The sequence below is a fragment of the Phoca vitulina genome, unplaced genomic scaffold, assembly GCF_004348235.1.
Source record: "Phoca vitulina isolate PV1807 unplaced genomic scaffold, GSC_HSeal_1.0 scaffold71, whole genome shotgun sequence".
Lineage (NCBI taxonomy): Eukaryota > Metazoa > Chordata > Mammalia > Carnivora > Phocidae > Phoca > Phoca vitulina.
Window position 1 is genome coordinate 132,816 of NW_022589774.1, and position 11,890 is coordinate 144,705.

Sequence of the window (11,890 nt, forward strand, 5' to 3'; positions counted from 1 at the left end):
CAGATCAGGCGCCGGAAGTATGAATGAAGGAAACTCCAGCCATTCCAGGGTCCCCAGCAGAGGCCCCACAAGCCCTTCCTGCTTTTCCCTGACCCACAGATTTCTCGAACGTGATGACACGCTTATTGTTTGATGTCAATACGTTCTGGGGGGATTTGTTACTCAGCAGTAAGCAATTCAAACATAAGCAGTATTTTTTATTTAGAATAAGAGAACCTCGTGAGCCCTTACTTACGGAGGTTGAATATTATGTGCTGTAAAGTTAATAACCTACAAATAAACAGCAAACCTCTAACAACTTGAGTTTAAATTCTGTGATTATTATATTGTGTCCCTGGAAGAGGAGGAGTATATTAGTGAAAGCAAAAACAAAACAAAACCGGGCCTTGGAATCAGACAGACCTGGATTTGAATGCCAACTTTAAAACTTACCAGGTGTGTGAAAGGCAAGTAGGTTTACTTTTCTCTACATCAGTTTTCTGATCTATTAAATGGGATAATAATAACTAATGCATAGGGGTTGTGGGAGATTTTGAATAAAAATTATAATAAGCACATAAATAATCATTATTATTCCCAAAAGTATCTCTAGGAAAAAAGTGCCCTGGGAATCATGAGTACATTTGAAATGGGAACTTAAACCACATGTGATGGGAAGATAGGCAGGTTTCTGAAGAAGCTGTCCCCTAAATTAATCCTTAACATGAGTAAGAATAACTAAGTTAGATATTCTTAGACTTCAGAATTTCAAAAATTTCCAAAAAATTTTGGGGACAGATCTAGGGGAAAAAAGATTTCAAAGGGCCTCATGATAACCAGACAATCTTGAAGAGAAACAAAGCTGGAGATCTTAATATTATCCTATATTAAGGTCAATTATGAAGATGTAGTAATTAAGATCATTTGGCTCTGGGGGTTCCTGGGGGGCTCAGTCAGTTGAGCCTCTGATTCTTGGTTTCAGCTCAGGTTACAATCTCATGGGTCATGAGATCGAGCCTCACTTCGGGCTCCCCCGCTCAGCGCAGAGTGTGGAGATTCTCTCCCTCTGCCCCTCTCAACTCTCCTTGCCCTCTCTCTCTCTCTCTCGCTCACTCGCTCTCTCTCTCTCTCAAATAAATCAATCTTAAAAAAAAAGGATCATGTGGTTCTGGAACAAGGATATGAACAGAACAGAACAGAAAATTCAGAAACCCACCCATGTGCATTGGGTCACCTGATTTATAACAAAAGTGATTAACTCAGAGATTATGAAACAAACAGAAGGGGAATAAGAGGTGTGAGGAGAACAAGGAATGATGAGGATCGCAGAACCAAGGGGACAATAGAGCTTCGGGGAGCAGGCGGAGATCAGCAATGTCAAGTGCAGCCAGTGTCTATTAAACTGAAAAGTTACTTGGAATTTGACTTTCAAGTGATTGTTGTAACCCAAGTGTGAGCTCTTCCAGCAAAGTGGACAAGAACCAGATAGGAGTGGTTTACAGAGCGAGTAAAAGTGATGGGCTATAGATAGGAAGTTTAAGCTACTCCTCCAAGAACTCTGGGTGAGAGAGAAGGCAAGGAGTTCACAGCAGGTGTAAGTGACAGGAGTTCCTTATTTATTTATCAAGGACAGTAGAGGCTTGAGAATGTTTATAAGCTGAGGATACAGTGAACATGGAGAGGAGAAAGGAGAACATGCGTGCCATGAAGATATATGATATTGCCAGTCCAAGGGAAATTCAGTGTCTTCCAGGGGAGAAAGGAAGATGAAGAGTCAAGAATAACCCATGGATAAACTGTGTTTTGTGAATCTTTAGATGTCTCTAGAAACTTTTCTATTAACATTTCAGTTAAAATAGCCCCACTTCTTGGACATCCTCAGTTATATCTCAAAGGCCTTTTAGCTGCTTAAAAATAGATTTTGGAATATTTCAGGCATAAAAAAGGCTATAAAGAGTGATGTAAGGAACTTGTGAGACTTTTACTCACTTTAAGAAACAGAATGTTACCAATACAATTAAAGACCCCTACATCCTCCTTTTCTGATCATAACTCTGCCTCTCCCCACTCTGTCCACAGGAAATAACCATCCCAAGTTTGGTGTTTATTTCTGAGCATTTCTTTATACTTATACTTTATACAAATACAATTGTATTTATCTCTGAGTGATATTTATTGTATTACACATTTGTACCTTTTAAATAAATGGCATCGTACCATATGCTTTCTTTAACTTGGTTTTATCCCTCAGTATCATTGCAAGATTTCTTTGTGTTGACATACATAGCTTATTAATTTTTAGTGATGCATGGTATTCTATTATGTGGATATATCATAATTTATCTTCTCTCATATTGATGAATATTTCCAGTATTTTCCAATTACAAACGCTAACACTATGAATATTCTTGTACATGTTACCTTACACATATGTGCAAGAAATTATTGGTGGTATATACATACCTAGGGGTAAGATTGTTGGGTTGTTGGGAAATGCACACACTCAACTTTAGGATGTATTCACAAATCGTTCTCCAGCGTGGGTGCCCCTGTTTATAAGTTTTGGGGAAGACAGATATTAGCTCTTCAAATATTTCCTCTACCTCAGTCTTTATTTTCTGGAACTCTGATTAATACTTATTAGAACTTCTAAATCTGTCCTCTATGTCTCTCCATTTCTTATTCATAGTTTCTACCTCTGAATAGCTGAGCTGCATTTCAGATAATTTCTTCATTTCTATTTTACCATTCGACTAATTCCACTAATTCTCTCTCAAGCCACATCTTATTTTAAATCTATACAATATGGATTTATAGTTTTAAAATATATAGATTTATATAGTAAAAAATATCAATCACATGTTTATGTTGTAAAGCACATCACACATACAGAACTGTTGGGTTGTGTCAAGAGAGCTTTCTATTTTTGGGATATTAATTATTTATTAGTCATATGTTAGAGTATTTTCTCCCAGTCTGTGACTTGTCTTTTTTGTTAATGTTTTCTTTTGTTGTATGGAAGTTTTAAATTGTAATGTAGTTGAATTTATCAATCTTTTTCTTTATGAATTGTGCCTTTTATATCTTATATAAGAAGTTCTTCTCTGTATCATAGTCTTAAAGATATCTTCCTATGATTTTATCCAAAAATTTTAACTTTTGCTTTTCAAACTGAGCCTTTAATCTAATTGGAATTGATACCGATATTGCAGTGATACTGGGATCCAAATTGTTATTTTGAATGAAGTTAATGGACCCAGAACTAATTAATTAATAGTCTATCTTTTCCTTACCAATCTTAAGTGCCATTTTAATCTTAGTCACATTTTCGGTACTTCTGGGCTCTCTGGTCTATTCCAGTCACATATTTCTATCCTTGGGCCAATACCTCGCTGTCTTAATTACTAATAGTTCAAAATAAATTTGGATGTAGAGATGGTAGCGCCAATTCACTCCACCCCATTCCTTTTCTTCAAAAACGTCTTGACTATTCTTGAACATCCATTCTTCCGTATAAATTTTAAAATCACCTTACCCAGAGAAACTATTTGGGTAGGTTTGTGCATATAACAGTTTTATCTCTTTCTTTACATTTCTTATAACATTTATTTCTTTTTCTTGCTGCACAGGCCAGAACAGGAAGTACGATATTCAGTGGAAGCAGTGATACAAGATATCTTTACTCTGGTCCTGATTTTTTTCTTTAAAGATTTTATTTATTTATTTGAGAGAGGGAGAGCACGTGCGAGAGAGAGAGAACACAAGCGGGGGAGGGGCAGAGGGAGAGGGAGAAGCAGACTCCCTGCTGAGCGGGGAGCCCAACTCCATTGCAGGATCCTGAGATCATGACCCGAGCCGAAATCAGGAATCAGAGGCTTAATCAACTAAGCCACCCAGGCGTCCAAATCAAACTAGTAAAAAAATATCAGTTTTCAGATTTTCAAAAAGATCAACTTTTGGCTTCTTCTTTGTGTACATTTTATTGTTTTTGTAATTTCTTAAGACACTTAGCTCTCTAATTTCTATTCTTTCTTATTTTCTAATATAAACATTTAAGCCTGCAAAATTCCCACTAATGTCACCTTTGTTCATTACACATATCCGGTATGTACTATTTTATTATCCTTCAAATTTATGTATTTTCCAATTGCTAAGTTCATTTGTGTTTTTTTTTAAAGATTTATTTATTTATTTGAGAGAGAGAGAGAGTGCACACGCATGTGAGTGGGAGGAAGGGCAGAGGGAAAGGGGAGAGAGAATTCCAAGCCGACTCCCCGCGAGGCAGGGCTCAATCTCAGGACCCTGAGATCATGACCTGAGCCTAAACCAAGAATTGGATGCTCTAACAACTGAGACACCAGGTGCTCCTAACTTCATTTGTTTTTTTGACCCATGGATATTTTAGAAGTATGTTTAAAAACTTCAAACATACTTTTTTTTAAAAAAAATATTATTTTAAAGAAATGTGTAATTCCATTTTGGTCAGAAAAGATAATGTCTATGGTATGTTAGCTCTCCCACTTACAGAGACTTGCTTAATTGGCTTAATAATACAGACTTAATTTTCATAAATGTTCCATGTGTGTGAACACAATGTGTATTTGCCAATTGCTGGATTCAGAGTTCTATATATAACCTCTGGAATAAATGTGTTAATTACATCATTCAAATCTATTTCCAGCTAATTTTTTGCCTGCTTGATCTATCATTTTTGGAGGGAATTGCATTAAAATTTTCCACTGGGTAAGTGCATTTTGCTATTTTCTTTTTGTAGTTCTATCAATTTTTTCTTTGTATATTGAAACTATTTTAGTAGATGTGGAAAAGGATAGAATTGTTATTTCTTATGGTGGATGAAAACTTATCAATATTTAATGATATTCTTAACCTTTAGTAATTTTTTCACATAAAAGTGTATTTTGCTTGATATTAATGTAGCTACATGAGCTTTCTTTCTATTAGTATTTGCCTATAATATCTTTCTTCATCATTTTACTTTTGACATTTCTGTGTCCTTACTTTAAGATGTATCTTTGGTAAAAGTATAAAGCTGAATTTTCTAAAATCCATTTTAATCATCTCTGTCCTTTAATCGGTAAGTTTTCAGTCCACTTACATATACTGCGATTACTTATGCATTTGAATTTATTTCTATTTTTTCTATTCTTATTTCTTTTTTTCTCATTCTTTTAGATTGGTCATTTTTTTAAATTCAACTTTTTTCCCTTACACTAATTTGGAAGTTTTACACTCCATTTCAATTATTATAGACACTAACTTTAAATTTTTAATAAATATATTAATTTTAACAAAGTCTACCGATAAGTATTTCCCTTTTTGTCATACATGCTATTATATGCTACTAATTTAATTTTATCTTTGTACATTTATTTACTTATTCAGCAAATATTTATTGAGTGCTTGCTATGTGCTAGTAGCATGGGATACATCAGTAAGCAAAATTTCCCAAAATATATAGAGTAAGAAAAATCTTCCAAAGTAAGAATTCTTACCCAACACCCTTATGAGGGTTAAGAGTCCTAGGGAAACATTTTTTTGTTTCTCCTCTTCCTCTCCCCACAAGACCCAAAGTCCAGGCAGAAATAGAAAAATTCCTTTGTGATTTATCTTTGTATATAAGCTGACAAATAGAAACTGAAAGAGATCAAATGTATATACATACACACATTTATAAATATATGCACACATACATGTATATGTATACATAAACACATAAATGTTACCAAAATGTATTTCTACATAGTTTAAAGATTCCTGTTATTTCATAACATTTATTGCCAAACATTAAAGAAGAAAAGAAAAAAGAAAAACAAACATATCTTTTCTCTTGTTTTCCCTCTTCTGATCAGCCACTTTCCCCTCTTTTAGTTAATTCTTTTGGGATTTACCTCCATATTTCTAAATAACATGTTTACATTACTACTTCCAGACTGTTCATTTTAGACATTGCATGTAAATCCCTTGGGTTGGCAGATGAGGCTGGGTTGTCTTTCCCTTCACCTCCTCCATCATCCCATTCACTCCCCTTGTCCCCACAAGGTTAATTCCAGGAAAGACAGTAAGTGGTTCATTTTGTGTAGTTATATCGTAATATAGGCCTGTATGATTTATATTCTGCATTAGCTATTTTATAACTATACAGACTCTATTTATAGGTGAATCAAGCAACTTTAATTTTTCCCCTTTTGTGAACTAGTTTTGTTTATCTTTTCTGCAAATAACTAGAGTTCTGAATTTTTGTTTGCATAGGTTCCTGGGCATTTATCATTGACTCAATGCTAAACTCTTCGCCTTTATTGCACTCTTCTCTCAAGACATTCAGGTACACCAAACATTCTGTCAATTGCATCTTCTTCAAGAAATATGGCATGCAGCCTTCAAATGCGCTCCAGGTGGGACGGCGGCCATCTATGTTGAAGCACCGTCTCATCCTAGGCTGTTCCTTCACCCTCCTCCCAGGGAGTCTCTCTGTTTCTCTCTTGTGCTGGATTCCCTGTTTCCTGTGCCCCGTCTTCCTCTTTCTGAGCTTCCTCCCTTATTTGTGACAAGTGCACCCTTCACCAGCATTCTGCGAATCGATGTACTGGATGGAGACAAACCTTTTCAGACCTTCTATGTTTGAAATTGTCTTTACTCTCACACTTATTTTTTAGCTAAGAAAAGAATTACTGATTATGAATTAATTCCTTTTATAATTTTAAAGGCATTACTCCATTGTCTTTTAGGTCCTAGTGTTGCTGTTAGGTCTGAGTCTTGGTATTCCAATTCCTGATCTTTGGATGTGATATGTTCTCTACTTTCTGGAAACTTGTGGGATATTTTCTTTTGTGCCTTAGTGTTCTGAGAAGCCATGATGTGCCTTGGTGTGGGTTAGGTTCATCTATAATGTTGGATGGTCGATACATCTTTTTTCTCTGGAAACATGTATCTGCCTATTTGGGGAAAATATCTTAAATTATATTGCTGTTTGGATTTTGGACTTTCTGAACCAGTCCCCTGGCTTTATCTTTTCAATAATATTTTCTTTCATTGTTTTTACTCTATTCTGGGTGATTTTCAACTCTTTTATTACATTTTAAATTTCTGCTACAATATTTTTTTTATTTCCAGAGCGCTTTTTGTTTACTAAATATTGTTTCTTTTCTTTTTTTATGTTTTTGGCTTTCTATTTTTGTTTTATGGAAATAATATCTTCTCTTATCTCTCTGAGGATGTTTGTAATTGTACTTTTTTTCCCCCTAAATATTCCTCTTCCTGTATGGTCTCCATTTCCTTCAAGTGGTTTTCTTTTTCCTATTTGTTTATTTACTTTTTTGTTTTGGTCTATGTCTTTCACGATAGAGGCTTTCTTTGTTATCTGGTGACCCTCAAGTATCTGCTCATCTTTAGGAATGGGATGCTAGCAAGCTGATTGGAAGCACTGAGAAAGGAGTTTGGCTTGCCAGCTGTGGTCTCCACAGTGGGGGTGTTCTGGCTGGGATGTATCTTTGGGGGACCCTGGCGTCAGTAGCTTTAGACCCTTCCTCTTGTGCTTGCCAGAGGTCCCAGAAGATTTTCCTTTGTCTTCCCTAGAGCGTTTAGTCCTAGATGCCTGTAACCTGGGAGCTAGTGAGAGAGTGGCCGGGGAATCCCTTATTGTCAGAATGATGCACCTGTCTGAAACAAGGGTTAGTACTTGACAGTCTAGAGCCTTTGTGTTTTATTTCCATCAGCCACTAACTCTTGTCATCTTGCTGCAGTTTGAAAGATGCAATCACCTATGGTATGGTGGGATGGGACAAGTGAGGTCAGGGTGGAAATTTGGGGACCAACGACTCTTCAACCAAACTGACCTTCAACCAATCATTTCATTTTTACCCTCGAATTTACCTCCACCCCCTAGAGATTCCTCATGCTAATTGTGAGTTTTGGGGGAATTTTGCAGTCAACATTCCGCTCTTTCTTAGCTTTCTCTACTGCAGATTTAGGATTAAGTGCTCTAAGTTATCTTCTGAGTCAGTTACTACTCTTCCATAGGTTTTTTAAGCTTCCAATATTTTACCATTACTGATTCTTTCCTGCACTCTGTTCTCGTGGTTTGTTTATTAAAAAAATCTTTTTGCTCTAATTTTAGTGGGGCTTCAGAAAGGGTGTCAGTAAATGATGTATTCATTCTCCATATATATCTAGAAGTAGAGTGCATTTTTTTCTCATCCTCCCTTCACCAAGCAAGTAGCTTTTATGATTCCACCAATAGTGTTCTCCAGAGGTCTTGGTTCCAGGTTCCATACTGAATGGGATTTATATCTTCTCTTCCTTATGGTCCTTTAAACCAAAACCTTCACTTGATCAATTGTAAAAAACCCCTCTAAGCAGCTTGGAAGGAGCACAAATTCATAACTGTTTTCCTATTCCTATAGGGATTTCTTATCTTGTGAACTCAGCTTTGCATTTAAACAGATGTCAATTATATTTTATTTTGTTTTACAGCAGGAAATTTCAGGGTATCTGGTCCAGCCTATGATTAAAGATGGAAGTCTGTAGATTTTTAGTCTCTCAAGACTGGCCATGGTTACTCAAGCAGATAATGTCATACTCATCCATTCATTTAACAAACATTAGTTGACCTCATATTCTGTGCTCAGAGCTATGCTTGAAGCAACTTGTGGATATTGCCCCTGTTGTACCTGTGCCCAAGACGACTGGGGAACTGAACATACCTAGGCAATTGTGCATGGGTTCCCTAACTGAGCCCAAGAGGGTCTGCCAAACCAGGAAGTTTGAAAGAACCACACAGTAACATACAAAAGAGGGCAGGCTAACAGTGTGATGGTGACTATTTTTTTTTTATCTTTTTTTAAAAATTGTATTATGTTATGTTAATCACCATACATTACATCATTAGTTTTTGATGTAGTGTTCCATGATTCATTGTTTACATATAAGACCCAGTGCTCCATGCAGTACGTGCCCTCTTTAATATCCATCACCAGGCTAACCCATCCCCCCCTCCCCTCTAGAACTTTCAGTTTGTTTCTCAGAGTACATAGTCTCTCATGGTTCGTCTCCCCCTCCGAATCCCCCCCTTCATTTTTCCCTTCCTGATATTTTCTTTTTTTTTTTAACCAAACTATGGAAAGAGCCAAGATGTCCATTGACAGATGAATGGATAAAGAAGATGTGGTATATATATACAATGGAATATCATTCAGCCATCAAAAAGAATGAAATCTTGCCATTTGCAATGACATGGATGGAACTGGAGGGTATTACGCTGAGCGAAATAAGTCAATCAGAGAAAGACTTGTATCATATGTTCTCACTGATATGAGGAATTCTTAATCTCAGGAAACAAACTGTGTGTTGCTGGAGTGGTGGGGGGTGGGAGGGATGGGGTGACTGGGTGATAGACATTGGTATGTGCTATGGTTAGCGCTATGAATTGTGTAAGACTGATGGTGACTGTTAAAGAAGACTTAGAAGACTTGATAACGTGACGGGACCTTGATCATTGATCATTGGCCATTGGAAAAAGACATTTCAGTCAGACCCAAAAAGAAATGGGAATGTTTCCTCAACCAGAAGTTGTAATGACTAAATAGTGTTTCACCAGAAAATTCTGAGAGCTTCGTGCTGACCCCTGGGACAAGGAGGGACAGAGATGACTAGAGGTAGAGAAACCAGCTAGGAACAACCACAACAGTCCATGGATGGATTATAGTTTCCACACTCAATTTTGTTTTTCTCTTTTGAGGAAAGAAGAGTTTATGAAGATCTCAAAAATTTCAAATTATTTTTTTTTAATTTTGATTTAGGATTCCAACTTTATTTCAACATCACACAACTACTTTGAAGTTCTGTTATGGAACATTATCTAGAGTCATATGTTTGCCAAATATCTCTAAGTGACATAAAAATATTAAGTTCTTTGTACTTTAAAAGGCCTTTCTAGATATGAAAACTTTAAAACAGATTTATTCATAACACCATCTAATTGTGCTTTCACTCTGTGACCTTGGACATCCTGTGTTGTACAAATCCAACCTATTCCCAAAAATATTTTGGATATTGAAATTTCCAAATAGCTTGAACCTATATTTTCTTATTTTAAGTGAGAAGAATAAAAAAGCATTCCCTAAAACCCTAATCAATTTTCCCATATATCACTAAACCATTCTTAGGAATCTACATAATTATCCATGGAAGATTTCTGAAAGATATAATGGATTTAAAACACCAATTGCATTTAATGAACTCATTAGTGACTGTGGATAAATGCTCTGTGTGATCATGTTGTTCAGTAGCCAATACACATTATATTGTCCTTTCTTCCTGCTTAGGGTTTTGTATTCATTTTCTTCTCTCAGAATGCTTTTTTGGTTCTCTTCTCTTTCTAGTGATTGGGTTTTCTAGACCTCTTTGGTTCGTGTACTTTTTTCATAGGCTTTTCCACTTTCTTAGAAGGCATTTTCACTTACCAATGTGGGGAAGATGATGGTGATAACACACAAGTTTAAATAACGCAATCGACAAGGCAAACAAGAGAGAAGCCATCTTACAGGGAAACAGCTAAGATAGACTGCAGGGCGCCCCATGTCCTCTTGCCCAGACTTGTGTTCAAATGATGAGTTTTTACTGGCCCCAGCCTGCAGATACTTTATAGCAGGATTTCAATTAGAATAATGCATGTGGGGTAAAAATGGTTCCAAGTCATTACAGAGAATATTTGGGGAGTGTGATTCAGGTAGTAAATTCAATGTGTGTATTGTGTTCTGTGTGCTCATTGTCGTTTCTTAAAAAAAAAAAGAAAAAACTGAAAAAGATTTTTATAATTAACAAAATAAATACAAAGCACAAAAATACAAAAAAATAACACCTATTATATTTATTTAATTCCTTAGGGTTTGCACCCTGTCTTCTGATTAGACAACAAATCTTTTTGTGGAAATGACCTCATTTTACAATTCAATCCAACAAATTATGCTGGCCGCCTACGTGGTAGCAGGCGCCAGGCCAGGCAAAGAGCTGCTTATGACACAGATGGAGTACCTCGGCTGAATTTGTCAGTTTGCTCCAGAAAGTGTTTGTTTCCTCCCAGTTTCCATGTCTGGATTCCATGTATCTGCCACTAGGTAAATGGGTTATTTCTCCATAGCACTCCATTTCCCCAAACAAACAAAACCTTTTCCCAACCATGACCAAAGCAGCAAACAGTCTGATCATTCATACTCATTCATTCATTCAAAATGTGATTATTAAAATAAGAACATGAATTATTAGGTCACGAATAATCACAAATCATTGCATGTGATTCCTGTATATTTTAGAGAAAAATCGAAAGAAATAAAATGCATAAGGGCAAATTAAATATCCTTTCCCCATTAAACTTCAATTTTTAGCCCTAATCTCTTCTCCTAACCCCACTTTCCTTATTTTGCACAAACAACATTTTACTTTCTTAGATGAACTTTGCCAGTGTCAAAAAGTCCTAGCTCTTCAAAGGGCCCCAGAAGCTCAGAGTCTCTCCTTTTCTCTGCTTCAGGGTTTCTGATGGTTCTGGGGTCAAGAGCCTATAAGCTATTTCCTTCACTGACTGGAGAAAGGCATTCTCTTTCACTCCTTGGTACTCTGAATAGACTCTGACGTATGTTAACTGGCAGGCTAGACTTCCAGAGGAAATCTGGCTTTAAGCTTCCAGAACTGACCTTCCTTCCTCTTTTCTTTTCTTTTCTTTTCTTTTCTTTTCTTTTCTTTTCTTTTCTTTTCTTTTCTTTTCACAGTCAGAAGAGGAAAAGTCAGGAAGACAATGGCAAGCAGTAACAAACACTTATATACCCAATAGGACAAAAAGTTCTCCTAGTGATCAGGGCGGCTGTCATTGACCCAGACTGACTTCCTCTCCTCCATTCCC